Raw genomic sequence first — 10,532 nt, forward strand, 5'->3', positions numbered from 1 at the left:
CGTGCTGTGCCCGGCACCCGCCCCCGCCCCCCCCGGGCCCGCGCACGAGCGACGTGTGGGCTCAGACGTGCAAGAAGTGACGGGGCCAGGCTGGTCGCCACCGCCGATAGTGTCACAGCCACGCGCGACGGGTTGTCTTCCGGTTTCCCCATCTCGCAACCCCGGGCCACTGCTTGTCTTCCTGTGTTCACAACCGCGTGCGACCATTTGTCTTCCTGTCTTCCCGCATTCACAACCGCGTGCGACCATTTGTCTTCCCGTGTTCACAACCGCGTGCGACCATTTGTCTTCCCGTGTTCACAACCACGTGTGACAATTTGTCTTCCCACGTTCACAACCGCGTGCGACGATTTGTCTTCCTGTGTTCACAACCGCGTGCGACCATTTGTCTTCCCACGTTCACAACCGCGTGCGACGATTTGTCTTCCCGCGTTCACAACCGCGTGCGACGATTTGTCTTCCCGCGTTCACAACCGCGTGCGACCATTTGTCTTCCCACGTTCACAACCGTGTGCGACAATTTGTCTTCCCGCGTTCACAACGTGCGACGATTTGTCTTCCTGCGTTCACAACAGCGTGTGACGATTTGTCTTCCTGTCTTCCCGCATTCACAACTGCGTGCGGCAGTTTGTCTTCCCGTGTTCACAACCGCGTGCGACGATTTGTCTTCCTGTGTTCACAACCGCGTGCGATGATTTGTCTTCCCATGTTCACAACGTGCAACGATTTGTCTTCCTGTCTTCCTGCGTTCACAACTGCGTGCGACAATTTGTCTTCCCGTGTTCACAACCGCGTGCGACGATTTGTCTTCCCGTGTTAACCATATGCGATGATTTGTCTTCCTGTGTTCACAACCACGTGCGACCATTTGTCTTCCCGCGTTCACAACAGCGTGTGACGATTTGTCTTCCTGCGTTCACAACTGCGTGCGACAATTTGTCTTCCCGTGTTCAGAGCCACGTGCGACGATTTGTCTTCCTGCGTTCACAACCGCATGCGATGATCTGTCTTCCCGCGTTCACGACTGTGTGCGACGATCTGTTTTCCCGTGTTCACAACCGCATGCGACGATTTGTCTTCCCACGTTCACAACCGCGTGCGACGATTTGCCTTCCTGTCTTCCCATGTTCACAACTGTGTGCGATGATTTGCCTTCCTGTCTTCCCATGTTCACAACTGTGTGCGATGATTTGTCTTCCTGTCTTCCCAACCACGTGCAACTGTTTATCTTCCCATCTTCCCTTGTTCACAACCACGTGCGACTGTTCGTCTCACCGTCTTCCCATGTTCGCAGCTGCACTCAACGATTTGTCTCGCCGTCCTCCCGCGTTCACAGCCACACGCGACTTTCTGTCTTCCCGTCTTTCCGCGTTCGCAACCACGTGCGACTGTTTGTCTTACTGTCTTACAACGTTTGCAACGATGTGTCGCTATTTGTCTCGCCATCTTCCCATGTTCGCAACCACGTGCAGCTATTTGTTGTGCCTGAACCACGCCAGCAGCACAGTCGCGTGTGTGACATGAGTGTAACTATCATCTGTTGTAGCTGTAATCCGTGCTTTTAACGTCTCCTGTCGTTTGGCAGGAGGGAAAGGGGGTTCGTTACCATTGTGGCACGGGACCGCGGTCATCTGACCGCTCCGAACGCAGAAACCAGAAGCCTGTCTTGAGCACTTCTGCCTTGCACCCACCACTTCTCCCCTGCGGTACCCAGCCAACCCCCCCCCCAGTGTGTCACTGGTTTCCTCCTACTTGAAAAATTCCTCATCTTCTTTAATTCTGCCAGCCGGGGGCATCTCCTCGTTACCGATCGCTTCCCCGGGGAATTTTGTGCCGTTCTGATGCATCTGATTTATTATCCGCTTCCCCTTTCTTCCCTTTGTTACACATGTGCTTTTAATAGCTGCTTTCACTTCCCTCCTGAGGTCCATTGCTTTTTCAACCACCATTGTCTTCTTTCGCAATTGTGGGATTGTGGCTTTTGGGGCATCTAAAAAAAAAAAAATGTTCTTAAATAGTTCCTAGCTTACGCGTCCGCACGACATGTGATTGCAAAACTGGCAGCTACATGGCCCCCTGCCCCCCAGGAGCTGCAGAGGCTGGTGTCCTGCTGAGAGCCTGGGAAATAGTTATTTGCCGGTTCCAAAAATTCAGACTTTTTTTTTTTCCCCTTTGAATTCCCCATTTCTGTGTATGGGCCAAAGGGCAGATCCAGGCAGCTGGTATCTTAGCTCCTGCCAGTGGAGGCTAGATGCTTGGTTGTGTGTGCATGTGTCTGTAGAGCTGTGCATGTGCGCGTGCACATGTGCGTGCATGTGTGTGTGAGTGCGATAGGAGTTTAAACTCTAGATGGCAGCATCTTCCTTTAGTTCCTATACTTGGTTACAGGGAGAGAAACATCTGTTTGTCATTGCCATTGCTGTTATTATTATCATCATCATCATATTATTATCATTGTTATTATTACCACTGTTATTGTAACCAAATTAATGTTAGATTATTATGATTATATAATTGTTATTGTTGGTGTTATTGTTGTCATAATCTTATTATTATTACTATTATTATTACTATTACTATTTCGTGGCTTTATGCAAACCTACAGGATAACAGAGGCCCTGCCCTAATCTGTTTATTGTCTGAGATACAATAAACTAGGGTCTTATTCCTTCTCTTGGGCAGGCATCAACCTTGGCTGATGGACTGTCCCCAGGGGAGCTGTGTATTTTGCCCATCTGGTCACCCCCAGGGACTTGTTCTTGTATCCACCTGTTTCACTGGATAGCTAAAGTCCCATCCCCTCCTGAAACCTGCTGCAGCCTCCTGTTGATGCAGATGTCCCTTGTCTCTGTGCCATCCCTACCAGTACTTCCACACCTCGGTGACAAGCTGGAACAGGGTCAGAAGGACACTGTGTATTTGAAAGCTACCCCAATGAGGTAGCTGGTCCAATAAAAGAGATCCCCCCAAAGAAATCCTTGCTTCTCGCATAATCCCTCGACCATCCTGTCTATAATGTCACTGTAAGGAAACGGGAGATACGATGTCAATCCCCTTTTGCAAGTAGAAAGTTGGAAGAAGATGAGAAAGAAGGAAAAGTCATATCAAGCACTGTTCTCGGTGGGGGCAGATGCCAGAACAAGGAGCAATGGGCTCCAGTTGCAGCAAGGGAAGTTGGGGTTGGATATTAGGAAACTTCTTGCTTGGAGGGTAGCAAAGCACTGGAACAGGGTACCCAGAGAGGTGGTGGGATCTGCGTCCTTGGAGGTTTTCAGGACTCAGACAAAGCCTTGGCTGGATGATCTAGTTGGGGATAGTGCTGCTTTGCTTTGAGCAGGCGGTTGGACTAGATGTGACCTCCTGAGGTCCCTTCCAACCCTCATTTTCTGTGATTCTGTGAAGCTGCCGATTTTGTAGAAAAACAATAAATAAACTAGAGGATTTGCTCAAATAAAATGTGTTTCCTGGAGACTTAACCGTCTCACTCTCCTCCTTCAAATCCCTCTTCAAAGCTTTCCTGCGATGCTTACAGAGTTCTTGACATCCATCAGGCTGCCCAGCATGGGGCTCCCAAGACCGCTTTGTCGGTCCTGTACTGAACTGTCTGACAGTGTTTGTCCTGTGTTCATAGATCGTGGAAACCCAGAGCCGCGGGGCTAGAAGGGACCCCCAGAGCCCACATCTAGTTCAGCCCCCTGCCCGAGGCAGGAGCAGCCCTGTGTAAACCAGCCCAGACAAAATCCATCATCTAAGCTCTTAGCAAAATGACGTCAACCCTGATACAACACCAGACATCACACCCGAACCGGCTTCTATAAAAAGCTGCTTGAGAGGTCCCAGGTAGAGGCCGTGCCCCCTTGGATAAAGGAAGGTACCCCCGCCATCCATACCAATCAGAGCAGGGGTAAAACTCCTGTATTCTGTATTTGTGCAGCACCTTGCACCGTGGGGTCCATGTGCATGACTGCAACTCTGAGCACCGCTCCCATGCAGAAAATCCCATTCAGTGGGGAAAACGTTTGTGCTGCAGTTTCCAGGCCTCTCTCACTTCTGGCCTCCTTCTGTTCCCGGGGCTCTGAGCTGGGGTGGTGGACGCAGTGAGCCAGCTCCTCGTTGCAAGCTGTACCTTTACTGAGATGCCTGAGCACTGTCGAGCCCATTTCTGTCCAACTCCTGCTGCACCCTGGATGACTCTGGGGACTTTTATTTTATCCGGAGAAGTCCAAGAGAAGCCAAAGCAAGTTCTTCTGAACTATACGCTGGTTTATTGGGATATTAGCAATCAGGATACATGACCGAGAGCAGGGGAGACCACACACCTCCTGCTCGAAGGGAGCAATTTTCTCCTCGATGCCAGCCTGAACCCGCTCCTGATCCGCTCACCCCTTTCCTTCTGGTGTCGGCTTCCTTCTTGTGCTCCTTTTTCTTCCCAGGAAGGTGCTTTTCCACCTTCTCAGCCTCTGTGCTGCCTGGCTAAGCAAATGGCTCATTTGGTCACCACTTGTCTTGGGATGGGATTCAAAGAGTAGCTCACAGGTGTTCACAAGGTCTCCCCCCTGTCAGGGGCTATTCGAATGCAGATAGCTCCCTGTCCCGTACAAGGACCCCCTAACCCACTGCTCCCCCCATGGGCTCCCCCAAGGGCACAGACAACAGGCAAGCGAACAGGGACAGGCCTCTCCGTCTGCCGGGGGATCCACTTCTATTGTCCAAAGCCAGCTATTGTCCAGCTGCAGAAAGATGCTTGCATCCAGGGCCAATGCTGGGACAGCTGGCACTGAAAATAATAGCTCTGAAGATGCCCCGTTCGCTGCCCAGTCTGGATGCCCAAGGGGATTCCTCCATGTCGACAGCGTTAACTGCTCTACGGCCCTTCAAAGCCTGTTAGAAAGGAGAGGGAGGGTCAGATCTGCCCAGGCCGTGGAAGCCACAGGGCAGCTGTTTCACAGCCCCTGGCAGAGCCGACTGGCACCATGCTGTGGGCAAGGGTTTGGATCTCCAAGGGTCAGCATCCGTGCCCCAAAGGATCAGCTCTGCTGCCATGTAGAGGACAACGGCTCCTACCAGAGAGTGACCCCTCTTTGGGAGACGGGACTCCCCAGGGATGAGAGAGGCTGCAGGGGTGGCCGGTGGAGGCAGGATCCTGCCCTCAGGTGAGATTGGCTTGTGCTGAGCAGGTGCTTCCTATGCAGATGGCTAAATTGTGGAGATCTGTGCAGAGCCAGAGATATCAGGGGGCCACAGAGCCTGGTCCTGCCAGCCACCACTGCAGGCTGCAACCTTGCCCTGGGCATTCGTGCTGGGCCGGAGAGATGCTGTGTGAAGAACCCAGAGGCAGCTTTCGGCTGCAGCTCTCCCACCCCATCTCCAATCAGGCCTCTTTCTGCACAGGTCCAAACTGGAAGGCCACGGGGCTTGGACACGGCCCCCCGATAAGGATCCCAGCCCAGTCCTGCTGCAGAGGGCACCGGGTGAGGGGAGGAAGCTGGGGGCAAGGTAGGACCCCCTGAATAGTGTGCTGCCATGAAGAGGATCCCTGCTGCTATATTTCACAAGCAAAAACAGAGCAAGAGAGGGGAAGGCTGCCAGGGTGGGCAGGAGGTCTGCATGGATCTGCAGGGCTGGCCACTGCCTGCTAGGACTGGCCATGAGGTATGTGACTTTCTGCAAGGCTAGCAGTGAGGAAGGCCAAGGGTCTAGGCTTGACCCTGGGCTCCACACAGTGGATTTCAGTCTCAGACTGAGCAGCTTGCAAATTGGGCTTGAGAACGGCTCCTTGCCTCAGTTTCCTTCTGTCTGCAATGGGGGCAAGGCTAGCTCAGCCCTGGTGGGTGCTGGGAGGGTTTGTTAATGGATGTCTATAGGGGAGCTGTAGATTTGTAAGGCTTGCAGGGGCTGTGGCAACTCCCCAGCTGAGCCCTAGCATAGTTTAGTGACTCAGGGGGGAGCCCACAAGCTTGGGTTGGACTCCTACATATCTGCCAGTGAGCAAGGTAGTCAGCTCCCAGGATGCAAGCTCCCAGCTATTCAAACTGCTTCTAGCAGCACTGACCATCCCCGGGGGCCGCTTGCCGAGTTTTGCACACACCGACGGAGTGGCTGCAGTGGTTTGTGACCTGCCAGCCGTGCCCATCCCACTCTGGATCTAAGTGACAACATCTCACCTGGCACCGATATCCCAGTGGAGAGCCCGGTCCTGTCTGCCTCCACCAGTGCAGCTCTTCTCACCCTTCTGGTGCATGCTCTAGCTGGAAGGGCTGATCCACCAGACCTCATCAAGGGACATCTCTGGCCTGGACTTTGCGGGGTTCGGTGAGAATGCGTCAGTAGAGCCCATTGGCTCCGGAGAGCTGGCTGGTTGGAGGCCTAGTCTCCCAGCCCTAGAGATGACAGCTCACTCAGTGTACTTGCTGTAGATGCTCCAGACAGGTGAGGCCGTTTGTGAGCCAACCCCTCTCATCCTACCCCCACCCCGGATCTCATAGGCCAAACCCCAGCTGCTCGCTGCACCGTGCAGAGTCTCAACCCGCTGCAGCAGACGTGATGCTCTCATGGCAGAAACAGAGCCCTGCTGGCACCAAGCCACTAGCAAATGACCCAAGCCCCCAGGGGCCTGCCAGGCGGCTCTGGTACCCAGCCACGTCTGTGGGAAAGGCCAGGCCCGGAGCTATAAAGAGAACTTACTCCGCCGCGTCACAGGCTCTCCTCGGCACTGATGCGGGGCGTGTGCTGCTTTCCCACAGAAAGCCGGGGCTGGCCGGCTGCGTTCCTGGAACGGCGCTCTATCCTGGGCTTGATTTATGGCGGGGTCTGTGTGGGGCTGGGGCTGTGCATCGCCCTCAGAGAGCCAACGGGGCAGAGAGCCAGGCAAACGCCCCGAAAGGAAGGTCTGGCTCATTGCCTCCGGGCTCTGTCTCGCTGCTGCGGGGTTTCCAGTGCAGTGGGAACCTGGAACTGGGCTTGAGGAGGGGAATAGGAGGCCCCTAAATCCTGTGCTTGGCCTTGTGTGAAGCCCCCTCAGCTCAGGAGAGGTTTATGAACATGGGGATGCTCCTGTCTGGGAACTTAAAATGGGCAGAGCATCGTCTTTACCTGGCCCTGTGCATATCAGGAGGCGCCCACTGACATCCACAGCTGCCCAGTGCAAGACTGGTGCAAGGGGGAGTAGAGGCAGGCTCGGGAGCCCTTGATGCAGGGGTGAGAGCTTGGAAAGCGAGTGGCTGTCCCAGGATCCTGAATCTTGGGGCTGGAGGAGAAGGAGGTCCCAGGTGCTTTTCACACCCTGCAATAGCCCGTGTCCCTGACTACCCCCAGTGCCTTTGTGGAAGCAGCAGAGAACCCCAGGAATGGACCCTGCTCTCACAGCCGCCCCAGGGCCAGCCTTTAGCCTGACATGAAGAGGGGACCCCATGGGAAGGGCTCCACAAGCAGGCAGACCAAGGCTCTTGGCCACAATGAAGAGCTCCAGTCACCCCTGCTGACTCCGCTGTCCCTGGCTCAATGCAAGCACCTCCCTGCCCAAGGACCTGCCTGCTGGCAGCGATTCCATCCTCTCCCCCATGGCCACCTGAGTGGCCTTGCAATCACCTGGATGACTCCCAGACAAAATCTGCTCCTAGTTTTCCAGCAAGTTAAAGTCCCCACAACCCCCTGGCAGTGACACTCCCTTAGGGCCATTGTCCCATTAGCTGTTCTTGGGGTTAGAACGGCGCCGGCCGCAGTCGTAGGGCTGGCTAGAGACAGGGGGCAAAGGGCAGGTTGGGAAGGAGCTAGCTGGAGTCTAGAAGCCACACAACACAGGAAGAAGGTGAATTATAGGTAATGCTGTTAGGACCGGTCCTGCTTGGAGCAGGAGGTTGGACTAGATGTGACCTCCTCGGGTCCCCTCCAGCCCTCTATGCTCTATGAATTCTCTCCTTTTGGGTTGTACCCTTGCCAACCCTATGGACAGAAAACCTGGAAACAAGCCTGAAACGGAGCCAGGGACGGTGCAGCAGGGCAGGGCATGGGCAATTCCCCCACATTACCACCAGATGGTATCCACCGCCTCTGGATTGCTGCAAGGAGAAGGGTGAATGAAAGGTGCAGGAGCATTTCCTCCTGTAGATCTAGGGTTAGATGCCTGGGGTTAGGCACTCAGCAGAAGCAAGAAGCTTCCCACTGCCCCGGCAGGGCCTCAGCCCTTGTCTTTCCTGTCCCTGAGTGCAAGCACCCTGGCAGGAGCAATGACACCCCGGTTCCTGTTTCTAGTCTCAACCTGCTTCTGTCCTCCCCAGGGCACCGAGCTGTGCAGGGCAAGGGGTTGTTGTCTCCTAATAATCCACTCTGAATAGAAACTCTGGGGACAGCGCTGTGACTCGGGGGTGGTAAAATCTGATGCAGACAGCAATGATGATCTTCCGAGGTCCTTTCCAGCCCTAGTGTCTATCTATGAATCTATGACTGGTGGAAAAACCAGGGAGCAGCAGCTGAGCCCAGGGATGCTTGGAAACATGGAAACCATTCCATGCCTAACACTGGACACTGAGTTGGTTCTTTGAAGACTTCTGCAGGGCCTAAACTGGATCCATTTTCCTGCTTTCCCAGCATCTTCCAGGATGTCCTTTTTTTTCTTTTAACTCTCTGCAGTTCAGTCACCATCTTGACCCATGCTTTGAGCATAATTTGGATAGGGGAAAATCCCCCCAAAAGATCCAATTTCAATGAAAAATATCAATGATGTTGCAGTCCCCCCACCACCATGGACAATAGTTTTAAAGGTATTTTACAATGAAAAAGCCACTTTGCTTTGCCCCTCTGCTCAGATTCAGCCCGATCACCGTATTTGGGGTTAGACTGATAGAGACTAGGGAAGACTTTCATCTTCCTCTGCAGTGGGGCAGGGAGGGAGGCATGGCTCTCTTCCTTGGATCGCTCAAGGGCACTTTAATAACTGCTTCCTGTCCTTGCAGCAGCAGGACACTGGCTGCATCCTCATCCCCCTGCTCAACCTAAGGCAGCTCAGGGTGCTCATAGTGTTTCTGGCAGCGTGCCTGCCTGCTACATTGCAATGGGGTCAGAGTCATAGAAAATGAGGGTTGGAAGAGACCTCAGGAGGTCACATCGAGTCCAACCCCCTGCTCCAAGCATGACCAGCCCCAACTACATCATCCCAGCCAAGGCTTCGTCTAACTGGATCTTCAAAACCTTCAAAGATGGAGATGCCACCACCTCTCTGGGGAGCCTGTTACCCTCTTGGTTAGAAAGTTCTTCCTAATATCCAACCTCCACTTCTCTTGCTGCAACTTGAGCCCACTGCTCCTTGTTCTGTCACCTGCCCGCACTGAGAACAGTCCAGCTCCATCCTCTTTGGGTTGATTGTGTCATTTTAAGAAATAGGTAAGCAAACAGTCCTGGAGGATAGCTGATATAAGGAGGCGGCTGGATTAGATGTGAGCTTCTGAGGGCCCTGTTAGCTTGTCTGTCCCGTGCGTCTATGATTTGGTGCTCTAGAAATGTTCCTGTCCAACAGCAGACAAAGGTTGAGGGATTTTGGGGGGGCGGCACTGCATCCTGGACCGCCACACTTTGGAAATCCAGAGGTATTAGAAACCTCTGCATAACTATAAAGCATTCCTGTGCCCGTGCGTTGAGGCTGCAGCCCCGGCGTACTTGCTTCAATGCCTTCCTGGGAGGGTGCGAGAGGCAGGTCCCAGAAGGGAGAGATCCATTCCGATACATGCTCCAGACAAGAGGCAGAGCAAGCTGGGGCCAGGCCTGGCGGCTTCAGGAGATTAATTATTAGTCAGAGGCCGATAAAGCGAGCAAGTGAAGTATGGCGATAAAGACGGAGATAAAGCAGAGCCATTACACTTGCGTTTTATGGCAGGGTAGGAGCCCTGTTTAATGGACTGGTGAGAGCTAACCAGCTGGTGCAGCTGCTCGCGCGCCCAGCCGGTTTAGCCATGCGCAGATGACGTCTGAATCGGGGACAACCTGAGCACACAGGGTGCTGCCGCGCAGCCCGGCACCAACCCACATCACATGCTGCCTCGAGCCTGCCCAAAGCACTCTGCTACCTTCTGGCAGGCGGGCAGAGCATGCCGCTGCATCCCTGCAGGAGACATCAAGGCCTTGTTTTTCCATGCAGGTGTTTAAGCAGCCCCCCTAACCCAGCAGCTCCTGTTGGCTTCTTTATAAAAGGTTTCCAAAGGGCCCTGCATGAGTAGGAGCATTGCCAGCAGATGGAGGGCAGTGATTCTTCCCCTCCATTCGGCACAGGAGAGTCCACATCTGGAGTCCGGTGTCCAGTTCCCCCTCGCTGCCACACACACACACACACTTCAGAAAAGATGTGGACACATTAAAGAATTGGTAACGAACATGGCTTGGGGGCTGGGGCACATGACTTGTGGGCAGAAGATGAGGGAATTGGGCTTATTTAGTTTAGAGAAGGGAAGGAGGATTTAATAGCAGCCTTCAACTCCCTGCAGGGAGGTTGCAAAGAGGATGGAGCTGGACTGTTCTCAGTGGTGGCAGATGATAGAACAAGG

This window comes from Alligator mississippiensis, chromosome 15 (assembly GCF_030867095.1).
Source record: "Alligator mississippiensis isolate rAllMis1 chromosome 15, rAllMis1, whole genome shotgun sequence".
NCBI lineage: Eukaryota > Metazoa > Chordata > Crocodylia > Alligatoridae > Alligator > Alligator mississippiensis.